Source organism: Haliotis rubra, unplaced genomic scaffold (assembly GCF_003918875.1).
Source record: "Haliotis rubra isolate DU_JTF1 unplaced genomic scaffold, ASM391887v1 Scf147, whole genome shotgun sequence".
In the NCBI taxonomy this organism is placed as follows: domain Eukaryota; kingdom Metazoa; phylum Mollusca; class Gastropoda; order Lepetellida; family Haliotidae; genus Haliotis; species Haliotis rubra.
Genome location: NW_025765414.1, coordinates 636,225 through 651,838, shown reverse-complemented (window position 1 = coordinate 651,838; position 15,614 = coordinate 636,225). Strand labels below are relative to the sequence as shown.

Below are 15,614 nucleotides of genomic sequence, written 5' to 3'. Positions count from 1 at the left end.
ATATTCCAGTAATATCACAGCAGGAAACACCAGAAATTGAACCAAGGTCTTCACCATGACAAGAGAAGCCTTCAACCACTAGGCTACCCCGCCCCATCAGAGAGTCATTGAGTATTTTACTGTAATATTATTTAGCTCATCTGGAGAAATCTTTCATCACTTCTTCTTTGAAGATAAGGGTCTTTAGCAACCCATGCTTGTCGTAAGATTGGGTGGTCAGACTCGCTGACATGGTTGACACATGACATCATATCCCAGTTGCATAGATCGATGCTCAGGTTCTTGATCACTGGATTGTCTGTACCAGACGCGATATTATATACAGACACTGCCATATTGCTGGGGCGACATTAAACAACAAATAAACATACCATACAAACAGATAATGCTGACTTCATAAATATATAGAACATATTTCAGCCTGTCAACTAGTCTGTCTCACAGTCCCTGAACCACAATAATTTCCCTTCTGCCAAGCTCTCTCTTCAGTGCTAAAGCCCTAAATAAAGCAAGTCTAGATTTCTTCAGGTTCAGAATCTCTGGTCTCCCTAGGGCTCCTTTTCAACATAAATGGGCTTGTTTGTTACTATCAAAATTATATATATTCAGAGACTAAGCCTAAGTCTACCTGTCAACTGGCAAAGTATGATAGAGTTCACTGTTAACATACTACTATAAGTTGAGCTTACATGATCAGGACTTTTGACAAAAGTGAGTGAGTTGGGTTTTACGCCGCTTATTAATATTCTAGCAATATTACAGCGGGGGACACCAGAAATGGGCTTCACACATTGTACCCATGTGGGGAATCGAACCTGGGTCTTTGGCGTGACAAGCGAACACTTTAACCACTAGGCTACCCATTGCCCTCTTTAGACAAAAGACCAATGTCAGAAACTAATAACAGATCAAAGCCAGGTGAGCTAAACTGCCTTCCATTCTGTAGAAAAAAGTTCAAATCCCATTTCAAACTTTAGAAAGTGTTTTTAATGAAGGTTCCATCTGCCCTGTTTTTATGTGCCATCATTGAGTTTTACTTGGCATCAAATGCAGCCTGTATAAATACAAACATGCTTGTAGCTATTGCGGCGGCAAATCTCTTTGGAATTTGTAATGAGGAACAAAAAAGCAACGTTCTAGCCGAAAAGCCAATAGTCTGGGGACATTAATGATTCACAGGAGTTAATTGATTCACAAAACAATGCTTTTCAAGCTTCCACTTGAAATTTGAATAAATCCATGAGTCATTTGTAAACTGTGTTTTTGCTGGATGACAGTGTTTGGAGTTTATCCTGCGTGTCAGATTATTCACAAGCAAATGCTCAGGAAGCTGGTCAGAGACGTTTTCCAATTAAGGTGAAGCCACAAACACGAAATATGGATCGTACCAGCCTGTACTCATTTATCACCGACGTAAGCAGAAAGAACCAAGATCACAAACAACATCAACACCAATATTGGTGTAAACATCTCCAGAGAACATAGCACAAAATCAAGCCCAAGCTCTTGTAAGCAAATTGTGTAAATGGCTGGTGGTACTTGTAGACTAGGACATGCTAACCCTTTCTGTGGACACCTGGTGTCATCAATGATGTCTATGTTTCCATAAGGGTGATGGGGTAGCCTAGTGGTTAAAGCGTTCGATCGTCATGCCAAAGACCCGGGTTCGATTCCCCACAAGGGTACAAAGTGTGAAGTCTATTTCTGGTGTCACCCGCCGTGATATTGTAGGAATATTGCTATAAGCGGCATTAAATCACTCACTTATCAACTGTGTTTCCATACTATCTTACCTTTCTTACAATGGAATCTGTTTAAGTGGATAATCAAGTCTTCTCCTACATTGACTTTTTCTATGTATTTTGTTTACCTAATGTCTGTACACACACACAACCTGATGAAAACATTATTTCCAAATAAGATATGCAACAGCTACCTTATATACAGAGGTACAGATAAGCTGCGTATCTGAGTAAATTATGCAAATATTTATGCGAAAACTCAATTCCTATTAAGTCTATTGTGTACAAGTACGCTTGAAGTTTTGTAAATACTCAGTAAATGCGATCTTACAAGCGTACACACAAAAATGTCACATCGTAGCTTGCGTACAGGTCGATAGATAAAATAACTGAAGTATACTGAGAGGTTCCATTTCAGCACATGAACTTGACAACTTGTAGTCTTTCTTACCGTTTCTCATATTACAGATCAAATATAAATAACAAACACTAACATTTAAACTTCATTATATTTTTAAAATTAATGGAAAATGGCAAAATACCCAATTGAGTTAGAGTGAAGTTGGTAAAATATATTTCGTTACTCAAAGGAAATTTAGGATACCCAATTGAGATGAAGACCAGCAAGTACATAACTCAATGTCCCAAAAAGTTATCTGTAGCTCTGTATATATGACTGCAGATAATCCTAATGTTGAGGGCCAGCAAACCATTCTGTAGAAAAGGGTTGGTTATCTGAAGGTTACACTTTCAAACTCTTTTCTTCTAGTGTTCAAGTGTTCTAGTGACATTGAATCACTTCATGTGAATGAACAATAGAAAGGTTTTGTTGCGAAGATTTGTATTGTTAGAAAAATAAGATCATAATCCGAAGTTATGCGGCAGCAGTTTGACGTATCGGCGGACACTTTTCATGTATGGACTGTTACCGCTGTGGTTTCACGCGATCTCACTCGTCCAGCTACAAATATTTTTTAATTTGACAAAGTATATATATTTGTATCCAGTTTCTGACAACTACCCTTCGTATGTGTGTATGGCACAGTTGTGAGGTGCCTTTCTGCAAGAATCATATGAGGTGCTTATTTCCAAGAATTGTTAAGACTGGATATGGCTGCTGGTGTCTCGTCACCATACCTTGTTTGTTTCATCAAAGCATTAAATGTCTACATCCTTATTATTTCAGAGGGTGGTGGGTAGCCTAATGGTTAAAGCATTGGCTCGTCACGCCGAAGACCCCGGGCTCGAATCCCCACATGGGCACAATGTGTGAAGCCCATTTCTGGTGTCCCCTGCCGTGATGTTGCTGGAATATTGCTAAAAGCGGCGTAAAACCAAACTCAGTCAGTCAGTATTATTTCACAATATCCTCCCACATCAACCCCACAAGCCATCGTTGCCCCAAACTACTGTTCATTCGGCATTAAAATCACTCACTCACTCATCCTGCATATGGATCTTGTGGTACTTGGCTTAAGATGCCATTTCAGGTTGCAATATCAATGGGGGCGGTGGGGTAGCCTAGTGGTTAAAGCGTTGGCTCGTCACACCGAAAATCCGGGTTTGATTCCCAACATGGGTACAATGTGTGAAGCCCATTTCTTGTGTCCCCTGCCGTGATATTGCTGGAATATTGTTAAATGTGGCGTAAAACCAAACTCACTCACTCACTCACTGCAATGTCAATGTGGGTTGGAATCCTGGTTTACATACATTACATTGCTAGGTTTCTCAGAATGGTACCCTGGCTTTAACTCAAATTGGTAAAAGATGCAATATCAATGTACCAACATAAATAATAGCCAGATAATGCATGGAATTCCTCACAGAACTGAAATGGTGCCATATCTTCATCTTCTCTCATTTCTGGTGTCTCCCGCCATGATGTTCTGGATCATTGTGACATAAAAGCCAACTCACTCACTCACTCTTCCCCACACAATATAGTCTGTGCTGTTCCAGCACTCTACCACCTATCAATATAAAACAGTTATTTGTTTGCTGTAGAAGATTGGCTATCAGTTGAGTAATCCTATGCTCTTTCATTTACTGGTTGGTTGAATGTTAGAATCTGCGAGTAATTAAGGGCAACTGTTACCCTCCTTTATCTCAAATCTTCCGTTCCCATTCCTCAATGTAACATTGACACTGGTAATGAGAAGTGTTTTCCATAGTACTGTCAGTTTCTGTTACACATTCATTTTGGGAAGAGTTGGGAATGGGAGAAAATGACTTTTGCAGCAATTTTTCAAATTCAGCAATTAGGCAACACCAAATTAATCCCATTATTTTGTGACGATGTATCTGTACCTCTCCATCTCATAAACCAACCAATGGTTGATGACAGGATATATGAGAAAACGTTTTTAATTGTTTGATTCACTGATAAAGTACCGGTATTAGAACACAGTTGAAACAATGGGTTGACTTCAGTGAAATATCTCAGAAAGCTTGTTTGATAGGCAGTTTAGAAGTTAGTGAGTACGGGGTAATAGGAAATTAAAGGTACTGTAGGATACTTTGTGGATGACAACTTCTTCTTAATATATTCTGATGTGACGTTTCAGTAGAAAGTATTATACCTTTCTTATCACGAGAAGGTTGAAATTAAGGGAGTTAACAATTCACACATTTTTTCTTCTATTTGTATGTTCAAATGGCCAAAGGGCATTATATATCATCGGATCATAAGTATTTGGACAGCATACTTTTTCAGAGTGCAGTGTTTACTTGCTCATTGCTACACTGAAGGGTGTTGCGTCACACAGACCTTGAAAATCTCAAATGATGGCTTGTGCTTAGGACAAGTAATCTTTCACAATACTCAATTTTGTTAGGCACGCAAAATTTGCAAATAATTAAGTCTATGAAGACACAATGCCATTTAGAAAGTGGTAAAATGTAACAAATGGTATGTTTGTGATTACACTTTCTAAGTAAAGTACAGATTCTAGTACTTTTGTTGGGTTGAGTCCCATCCAGGATTCGAACCCACACACCCAGAGTCAGGCACCTAATCGCCAGCACACAAAGTCAGCCACCTAACCAACTCAGCCACCGTTGCTTCCACCAGTCTAGACCAGACAATCTAGTGATGGACATCTTGATCAACAAACTAAGCAATTGAAATATTATGACATCTATCAACCAAGCCAGAGAGAATGACCATCCGATCCCATTTGCTGCATCTCAGCATGGGTTGCTGAAGACCCATTCAAAGCTGGATCTGCACAACTAACCACAGTCATTGGATACTAGTGACCTATTCCCCCTAAAGAAACCTCACAGAGGCTCTCAGGCACTATGGTACCGTAATACCATTATTTTCCAAGTACAACTCGTTAAATAACCAATTCCCCGAGACCCTGCAGGGAGGAACAGACAGGCATTTGGCCCTGGCCTAATGCAGTGGAACTGTTGAACCACTTTCACAAACTCACTCAAGAATCCATCATCTGTTGATGTCAACCAATAACAATCGTCACGTCAGCCAAACCAAACTTTCAACGAAGAAATCGTATTACAAGGAACCATTTCTCGGTTCATGTGACCCCAAGCTCCATCTTTACTGCCACCATCATCAACATTCCCATCAGCATCGACATTCCCACCACCACAACAATAATGGAGTAATGAATTGACCACACATACTTTGCAACTGACACACACAGCACTCAACTGCCAGTCATATGTAAACGTCAGTGGGGATCATATGGGAAAGTCATCTAGTTGTATTCAGTCATTCAGGCACCTCTCTTCTCACACAGTGTCGATAGTCTGTCTCACAGTCCCTTAATTATATTATCTTCCACCTAGCCCTTACTGCAACACTACTGCTCTAAATGAAGCAAGTCTAGATTTTCCAGTCTCACAGTCCCAGAACCGTATTATTTACCCTTCCAGCCAGGGCACATTTCAGAAAGTTATCATAGCGCTACGACAGTCGTAAGTCTATGTTACAGTATAGGAGGTACGACAGTCATAGCACTACGACTGTCGTAAGTCTGTGTTACAGTATAGGAGGTCTACAGTCATAGTGCTATGACAGCTTTGTGAAACAGGGCCCTGGCTGGAAGGGTAAATAATATGGTTCCGCGACTGTGAGACTGGAATGCAATGCCACAGCCCTAAATGAAGCATGTCTTGATTTGTAACATCTCTTTTTCAATACAAATGTCGTTGCTTCTCTATCAAAACATATTTTCAGAGAGTAAGCATTTGTCTAACTGTGGTGCTTGCACTAGCAACCTTCCAGATAGGAAAGACAACTTAACCTTTTCAGACAAAATAAGCAAGTCAATTTGTACAGGCCAAAGTCACCAAACTTTCACTAGTGAATGGCATGCTGTGAATATCATTAAGTCTGGGTAGGTAAACAAGTGGTTGAGTGCATGAACACAATCATCCAAACAAGAAATTGTGAAAGTCTCATATTGTGATCACACAAATCTTCATGTTAGTGGAGTTGCCTGACCACCCAATTCCCTTAGATGCCTTTCATGGCAACTATTACTATTACTGAATTACCTGTTCCAAACCAAAGTGTGTGAGTTGGCTGGCTTTTACTCCACTTTTTGCAATATTCGAGCAATATCACAGCAGGGGACACCAGAAATGGACTTCACACATTGCACCCTAGACTAACAACTAGTTTTGCATATATAAAAAAAAGATCCAGTAAAAAAAATAAAATATAATGAAAAGGAGGGACAATCAGAAATGGACTTCAGGGTCACACTAATTGCACCCATGTTGGGAATCAAACCCGGGTCTTTGGCATGACAAGCAAACGCTTTAACCACTGGGCTATCTCACCACATCCTCATTACCAGAATCATCAGTGTACTCACCATATATTTGACATTCATAATCAGACATGTATTTTTTGTTTACGGCATATGTGTTTTGGGCATCGTTTGAGAAATATTTATGAAATGACTTCAGTATTTTCTTTGTGCATAAGGAGACAGAAATCCTCTCTCCATCTCTTCCTCTCGCTTTTACGCACACTCGCACGCAGCCACTAAATAGGTTCCCTTGACTCTCTGCCAGGTGAGCTAAAAACTGTAACAAAATCACCTCGCAAGCCAGCAGCCTTAGACTTGAAGACCATGTCACCACAACCAAACTTCCATACAGGCTTAATGTTTCTCAGAAGTCTCAACCATTCCAAACCAATTATTACAATGAAAAACTCCCCAAAGTTCAAAATGGCTGCCTCCATGCTCCTTACCACCCACTAATGATTCTCTGAGGACTTTCACTTCCATAAACATCAAGTGTAATTGTTTAATCAATGGGTGGCCAGTTGGGCAGTGACAACCTGCCTCTAGAAACCATCTATCATAGCCGACATTAAAAGATTGATCAAGTCAGTAATTGGACAACAAGCATCAAAAATAAAAATAACCATGATACATTATTAGTCAATATCTGAACCTAGAATAACTGTCCCGTGAAATCCAAACTGAACATTGATTGGTCGATGACTCAACGGATATAGAAACATAACATCATCACAAGGAACACTGTGACCAGTAGAGGACCATATATGACACATTCGAGTGGGAAAAGAAACAATGCTTATATCAAACAAATTACAAGGGTTGACAGATTAACTCTCCTTTAATGAAGCCAGTCTATTGCCTAACAAAGCAATGCAGGGGAGAATCATAGGTTAAAGGTCTAATCATATAGCCAAGGTATTGTACCCTACCAAAAACGAACACCTATTTCTTTCAAGGCAGGACTCATTAACTATTGCAATATGAAAGAATCTGGTTGTCTTAAACATTTTTTTAGTAGTATAATTCAGAAAAATGGGAATTACAGTGGAATCTGTCAAATCCAGACTCCGTGTAATCCGGTTTTCTCCATAATCCGGACTACACTCTGAGTCCCGGCAAAATCATTCTTAATCTTTCATTAAAGGTCACATGCAACCAAAAAATCAAACATAATTAAAACACAATTATCACTTATTCATGACATATAATATACATTGCTGGTTATGAAAAAACATATAAACAAAAATATAAGCGTACAATCGCAAATCAAAACTGCAATATTGTGTACTTCGGTTTACTTCCCAAGAAACGAAGCAGCCGGGATACCGAACCCAGTCAGAGCGGGTGGGTGTGCACTCAGGTGTAACGGCTGGTTCATTTGCAGATGCCCTCACGGCTCATTGTGTGTGTATATATAGAGATGTTGGGTTTTGTAAATACATGCTCATTTTTTGTGTATAACATTTTGCAATCAACAGACATCATAACATGTCATGTGTTCAAGTATCACACCTGACACACAGGTGTCAATAAAACAAGACATTGAGTTTAGTCTGTGACAACGACATATCTATATCACAGTTGGAAATTCTATCGCTAAATAATGGCATTGCTTTTAAGTATCGAACTGAGAAAGTGACTCGGTAAGAAGAACGTGTGGTGAAATAGACAAATGAAATTATATAAACAGTTAATTTACTGTCATAACATATAAAAAGCTCGCGCCTGTGAGATATCAACAAAACATTAGAAAAATAGCTCACACCAAAGCCTTCACCGAGTATTCACCGGACAACCGCTTCCAAGCTGCGCGAACCTACTTCACTGCGCACGTGCTATAAGCGCAGCCCAGCTGTTGAAACCCGTTTTCTCCAGAAAAGTCGGGGGAAAATTAGTGAAACGTTTGAACTCTGATTTCGCGCGTGTTTTTTCATCGCGTTATTTTTCAACTTTATAAGTTGAATTTGCATTTTTGATGATTTGTTTCGGTAAGTCCATACCGAAAGGTATCAGAATCTGCAAAGTTGTGTTGTACGTTGCATGTGACCTTTAAAGCTTGCTTTATAATCCAGACTCTCTCAATTACAGATTACGGACTAAAATAACAGTCCCAACAATCAACTTGCTATGAGAACAATGAATCGTCTTCTGTTTGTTCACGCGAAGCGATACGATATCGTTTTCTTACCCCTGAAAAAGTGTTTAACGAAAGTGTAACCCATAGATAAGCCGACCACCTACTACAGACTGTTTTTTGGGGGGTCCTCAAAATTCGGACTCATCATAGCAGTGTCCACAGTAACAGACAAAAGTCGTCTAATGCGGACTGCTTTACAATCCGGACAAATGAGTCGGCCCCAGGCCAGTCCGTAATAGACAGATTCCACTGTATGTCTCATTTACCTCATTTCTTGCACTGTTTATATCAAAAGGGAATGAGCTTACCTGTGCAACTTTCTTTCAACAATAACATCAATGCATTATAATCTTGATTCATGGTATCATATTAATGAATGAGATCTTCAAAGGAATATTGCTGTATGAAATTCAGTGAAATGTATGAAAATGCACATTTTCATCTATTTCTTAAAAAACATGCATATGTAGATATAAGTAAATTTTTTCTTTAAATGTTTCATCCATATGTGATTAAAAATATTTTTGAAAATCAAATCTTATTAATTATACTAAACTAACAGGCATAACAAAGTTATCACTTTTAAAGTACTTATATAAAAAACATAAAACACCACATTTTCCCCGATAACAATGCAGCTGTCTGAAAACTTGAATCGTGCATGTGAAAAACGTAATTGTGGGGCATTGGTCCAAATACACGAAGATGATTGTGGCATAAATATTGATGTTGGGCAGAGGAAGCATGCAGTAACCAAAAAAAGACCATGAATATGCCAAGACTTACACAAGCGTTATGAGACAGGGTGATCGCTATGGTGTATATGGGGGCTTCCCAACATCAGCTGGCAAGAACCTTCAACTTCAGCCAGGCTATCATCAGCAAATTGATAAACTGCTACCAGCAAACAGGCCAGACCCAAGACCGCCCTAGATTGGGAACACCAAGAGTCATGACACCAACCCAAGACCGCTATATCCGGCAGATCCACCTCCAGGAAAGATTTGTGACTGCGACAGCACTAGACACACCGTCAGCAGACAAACACTAATTCGACAACTTGGTATGGCTGGTATACCAGCCTACAGCCTCTTCCGTGGAATGGCCTTGAGACGTCTACACATCAACGCAGACTGCAATGGTCACGAACTGTACTTAGGTAGCAGCGACATGACTGGGAGATGGTGCTCTTTACAAATGAAAGTCGGTTAAGTCTGTTCAGAAATGATGCCAGAGTTTGAGCTTTTCAACGTAGATGAGAATGACTGGCAGGCACGTAGCAAGCCAATTTTTTCGTGTAAGCCCGATAGGTTGCAAAGCTTTATACTTAGATAGTATTGAGGGCTTGTCCAACCTATTCAGCAACAATCATGTGTAAGCCCGGGCTTTTTTTTTTACAATGGTAGCTTCACCCCTGACTGTTACCAAACTGTGTTCAAGAATGTAAGATGGAGGCGTCATGGTATGGGGTGGCATTTGTGGCCAGACAACAACAAGACTGGTTATCATCTGAGGAAATCTGAATGCCCAGCGATACAGGAATGAAGTGTTGAGACCTTTTGTGGTGTCCTTCGACAACATCCAAGGCTCACAATGCCAGAATTGTTCGAGAATATCTGCACAACGTTAACATCAACGTTATTGACTTGGCTAGCATGTTCTCATAGAACCCCATAGAACATCTCTGGGATCAGCTTGATTTTCAGCTGTACCACCTCCAGCGAACCAACAGGAACCTTGAACAGACTCTCTTGGACTTATGGAACAGGATTCCTGCTGACGTCATTGAGGAGACGTTTGTTGGCGTGTATGGATGGCCAGGGTGGTCACACTCACTGTTGATGATGTGTCCCCTGAGTTCTGTTCTTTACATGACTCTTTTTGCACTTTTGAATGAATTCTGATTTGTGTAATTTCTTATTTTGACTCCTTGACTCATTCTGCGCGCAAATGAAAGACCAGCATTACAATGAATTTTCAGTCAAATGATTGGAAAATGATTTCTGTTTGTAAAATAATTATCCTGAATATCACACATATCTTTGGTTCTATTGTTTGGTCAAGTAAAATCGGTGATGTAAAACTGTAAGGTTGGAGGGTGATTTTCCTATACACCTGAATCTTGATGTATCAGCTGGTACAGTAATTAGTAAAAGGGAAAGGCTCAAGAGAATGTCCACCTAATTCCTTGTCTCATTCCGAAAGTAAGACTAACTCTACATTTCAAAAAACATATCTCAGAAAAATGTAACAAAATTGTCTGTAAGCCCTAGTGAGATGGGAGATTCACGTGAGAAAATCTAGACTTGCTTCATTTAGAGCTTTAGCATTGCAGAAAGGGCTGGGCAGAAGGGAAATTAAATTACATTTGTGACGTCATTCCATTGTCTGCTCGCTCCATTACCTTTCAAGAATGTTGCGATGTGTACCAGTTTCAAATTTAAGACTTCATTTTGTCATTTTGACATTTAATTTTGATAACAGAAATATTACCAATACCAATATTACCAATACTTTGAATGTAATTTAAGTAGGGTAATATCCTCGTAACTCTGGAGCCTTGGCTCCATTATTTTTAAGGAATGGAGAGTAACTCGGACATAATATACCCTCTACATAATGCGGTTCAGTGATTGAGTGATATACGGTAACTGATTGAGTGATATACGGTAACTGATTGAGTGATATACAGTAACTGATTGAGTGATATAAGGTAACTGATTGAGTGATATATGGTAACTGATTGAGTGATATATGGTAACTGACTGATATACGGTAACTGATTGAGTGATATACGGTAACTGATTGAGTGATATACGGTAACTGATTGAGTGATATATGGCAACTGACTGATATTGGGTGGTCGGCCTATCTATGGGGTCGGCTTATCTATGGTAATATACGGGACACCTTGACATCACAGGTATATGATGTATATCATCCTATTTATAACAGCAGGGGAAGTGGGGTAGCCTGGACATCACAGGTATATGATGTATATCATCCTCTTTATAACAGCAGGGGAAGTGGGGTAGCCTGGACATCACAGGTATATGATGTATATCATCCTCTTTATAACAGCAGGGGAGGTGGGGTAGCCTGGACATCACAGGTATATGATGTATATCATCCTCTTTATAACAGCAGGGGAGGTGGGGTAGCCTGGACATCACAGGTATATGATGTATATCATCCTATTTATAACAGCAGGGGAAGTGGGGTAGCCTGGACATCACAGGTATATGATGTATATCATCCTCTTTATAACAGCAGGGGAGGTGGGGTAGCCTGGACATCACAGGTATATGATGTATATCATCCTCTTTATAACAGCAGGGGAAGTGGGGTAGCCTGGACATCACAGGTATATGATGTATATCATCCTCTTTATAACAGCAGGGGAGGTGGGGTAGCATAGTGGTTAAATCAAAGACCCGGGTTCGATTCCTCACATGGGTACAATGTGTGAAACCCATTTCTGGTGTCCCCGCTGTGATATTGCTGGAATATTGCTAAAAGCGGCGTAAAACTGGACTCACTCCATTATAACAGCAGCAAGACTATCAATTCTTTACAAAGCTCAATGTATAATTTCAAACATACGAAACATGTTCTGAAGTCTTTATCAATAAAAATGATTAAAATAAATACAAAACAAGTAGACAAAGTCATCAATATAATGGCAAAATACTCTTCATGATTATGTCTACGAGTTATGATTATGTCAAATATTTAGGTGTGTATATAGAAAAGTGGAAGGAGAGTATTGAAAGGTTTTTAAAGTTCTGCTCCAGAAAGGAGCACTATCACCAATTTCAGTCTATGTCAAACTTGTTGCCATGGAAATGCCAAAAATATTTTATTCAGAAATCCAAAACTAGCAAAATGGAACCAGTACACCACCAGACCAATCTATGTGTCAAGTTTGGTGAAGAAATAGTGAATGGTTTTAGAGTTCAGCTCCGGAAAAGAGCACTACCACTAATTTCATTCTAAGTCAACCTTGTTGCCATGGAAATGCCAAAAATATTTTATTCAGAATTCCAAAACTACCAAAAGGCACCAGTACACCACCAGACCAATCTATGTGCCAAGTTTGGTAAAGAAATAGTGAACAGTTTTAGAGTTCATCTCCGGAAAAGAGCACAACCACCAATTTCAGTCTAAGTTGAACTTGTTGCCATGGAAATGCCAAAAATATGTTATTCAGAATTCCAAAACTACCAAAAGGCACCAGTACACCACCAGACCAATCTATGTGCCAAGTTTGGTGAAGAAATAGTGAACGGTTTTAGAGTTCAGCTCCGGAAAAGTGTACTACCACCAATTTCAGGCTAAGTCAAACTTGTTGCCACGGAAACGCCACAAATATTTTATTCAGAATTCCAAAACTACCAAAAGGCACCAGTACACCACCAGATCTATCTATGTGCCAAGTTTGGTGAAGAAATAGTGAACGGTTTTAGAGTTCTGCTCCGGAAAAGAGCACTACCACTAATTTCATTCTAAGTCGAACTTGTTGCCATGGAAACGCCAAAAAATATGTTATTCAGATTTCCAAAACTACCAAAAGGCACCAGTACACCACCAGACCAATCTATGTGCCAAGTTTAGTAAAGAAATAGTGAACGGTTTTAGAGTTCAGTCCCGAAAAGTGTACTACCACCAATTTCAGTCTAAGTCAAACTTGTTGCAACGGAAACGCCAAAAAATATTTTATTCAGAATTCCAAAACTACCAAAAGGCACCAGTACACCACCAGATCTATCTATGTGCCAAGTTTGGAGAAGAAATAGTGAATGGTTTTAGAGTTCAGCTCCGGAAAAGACAAATGTGCACGCATTACATGCATCGAAGTCCATTTTAATATCCCCCGCAAAACACGGGGGATAATTATTCATCTGTTTATCTAATAATCTATTGAAAGTGTTTAGATAAAAGTGATATAAAAATTATGTTGACTAGCTTGGGTTATAGACTGTGTGAGTATCCTGGAAGCTAAATCCTAAGGGTATGGTCCCTAATAATGATGTTACCTGTTTGTCTTCAACTAGAGAAATGTGCAATAAACACTTGTAGGAAACAATAAACACTGTTTTACATTTCAATTATATGAATGCCTCAGAACTTTAGCTTTTAGACTAACAGGATTGGGTGGTCCGACTCGCTGGCTTGGTTGACACATGTCATCGGGTCCCAATTGTGCAGATCGATGATCATGTTGTTGATCACTGGATTGTCTGGTCCAGACTCGATTATTTACAGACCACCGCCATATAGCTGGAATATTGCTGAGTGTGGTGTAAAACTAAACTCACTCACTCACTTTAGCTTTTAAGACTAGTCCAGAGATCTGTGTAAACCTTTTTCCCTTCTCCTCAGAGCTTGCTGGTAGGGTCATGGTCAAGAGTGACAAAATGGTCACCATGTTTTAACTTTCTCATTATAAGTTGTCTTTTGTGTCACTTTGAAGGATCCGTGAAGATCCGGGTTAGAATTGATCTTCAGTAACTCATGCTTGTCGTAAGAGGTGAGTAACGGAATCGGGTGGTCAGGCTCGCTGACTTGGTTGACACGTCATCGCATCCCAATTGTGTAGATCGATGCTCATGATGCTGATCACTAGATTGTCTGGTCCTGACTCGTTTATTTACAGACTGCCGCCATATAGTTGGAATATTGCTGAGTGCTGCGTAAAACTAAACTCACTCACTCACTTAGACATGAAAATCTATTTTCAGCTGAAAACTGAAAATTGTGTCATTGAATGGGGGGTTCTGGGTTTCTGAATGGATTTAGACGATTCACAGAATTGATAAATTTGAAATAAAATCAGTGGAAAATTGCCATCCCTGTGTTTTTAAGAACTGAATGCTGTTTAAAGCCCACTGACAGAAATATTCCTGGTCTTTATAAATTTACTATATAAACATGAACAAGACAGCTTTTATTGATACATGCACATAAATATGCATGGTTGGCCGATCACCAAGGTAACAAACATGAAAAAAGTGTTATCTACTGAAAATCCAAGATGGCCACCATTTTTCTCTTTAAATTTCCATCATTTTGAAGTTAAGTTAATAACCTTGCATATTTAGATTCTTAATTAGTGTAAGCTGTTTTTAAATATTCATATATTCTGGAAAAACAAGACAGCAGACACATTTCTTTGAAAGTCACCTCGATTTCAACGACCAACATATTCTTGTAATTTTGTACAAGGATCAACATATTCATGCTATTTCTACATCATGAAGTCAAACACAGAACCAAAGAGACCAGTTGGTAATCTAAGATACTATCTCCTCAATGGGATCCATTTAGCATTATCACAAGGCCAACGAACAACAGGTGACCTTTGTTGTAGGAATACAATCTCCATGCTACAGCTGACAAGATACACAACACTTCTCTCACAGTAGGTGGACCGGCCAGGAATATGTTTACATTAATAAAGATCAGAGGCACACAATGGGAGCACCATGGTAGATTCACAGACTTGATAAAGCTTGCATGGAGGTTCAGTCCTACCATGTTAGATGCCACATCCGTGGTATTTCTTTGCTGCTCTCAAACATGTCTCCATCTCGCATTTTTATCCCATTACATGTCAAGTTAGAGTTTCAAAGGTCAGCAAAACGGACACAAATAGGTCATTTCATGAAAACTCTGTATTTTCTTTTGTTACGTTAATTAAAGAGCATTAGATCATATGAAGAAAGTGGGTTACATGGTCTAGAAAGTGCTGTTAGGTGATATGGGATTTGACGTCTTGTTCAAGATCAGTTCATGTCATAGAGTGATACGTGGGAACATGCATGTGTCTGGTGTATGTGTATGTGTGCATGTGCATGCGTGAGCACATGTGTGTGTTTGTGAGACTGCATGAGACTGCATGTAAGTGTGCATGCATGACTGTATGTGCATGTGTGACTGTGTGTGTGC

At 39.4% G+C, this 15,614-nt stretch overlaps 1 protein-coding gene across 1 annotated transcript in view; it reads right to left on the bottom strand.

Annotated features, from left to right (window-relative positions):
• LOC124269745 (neuronal calcium sensor 1) overlaps positions 1 to 15,614 on the bottom strand; it is a 135,807-nt gene that overhangs the window by 20,683 nt on the left and 99,510 nt on the right. The window lies entirely within an intron of this gene.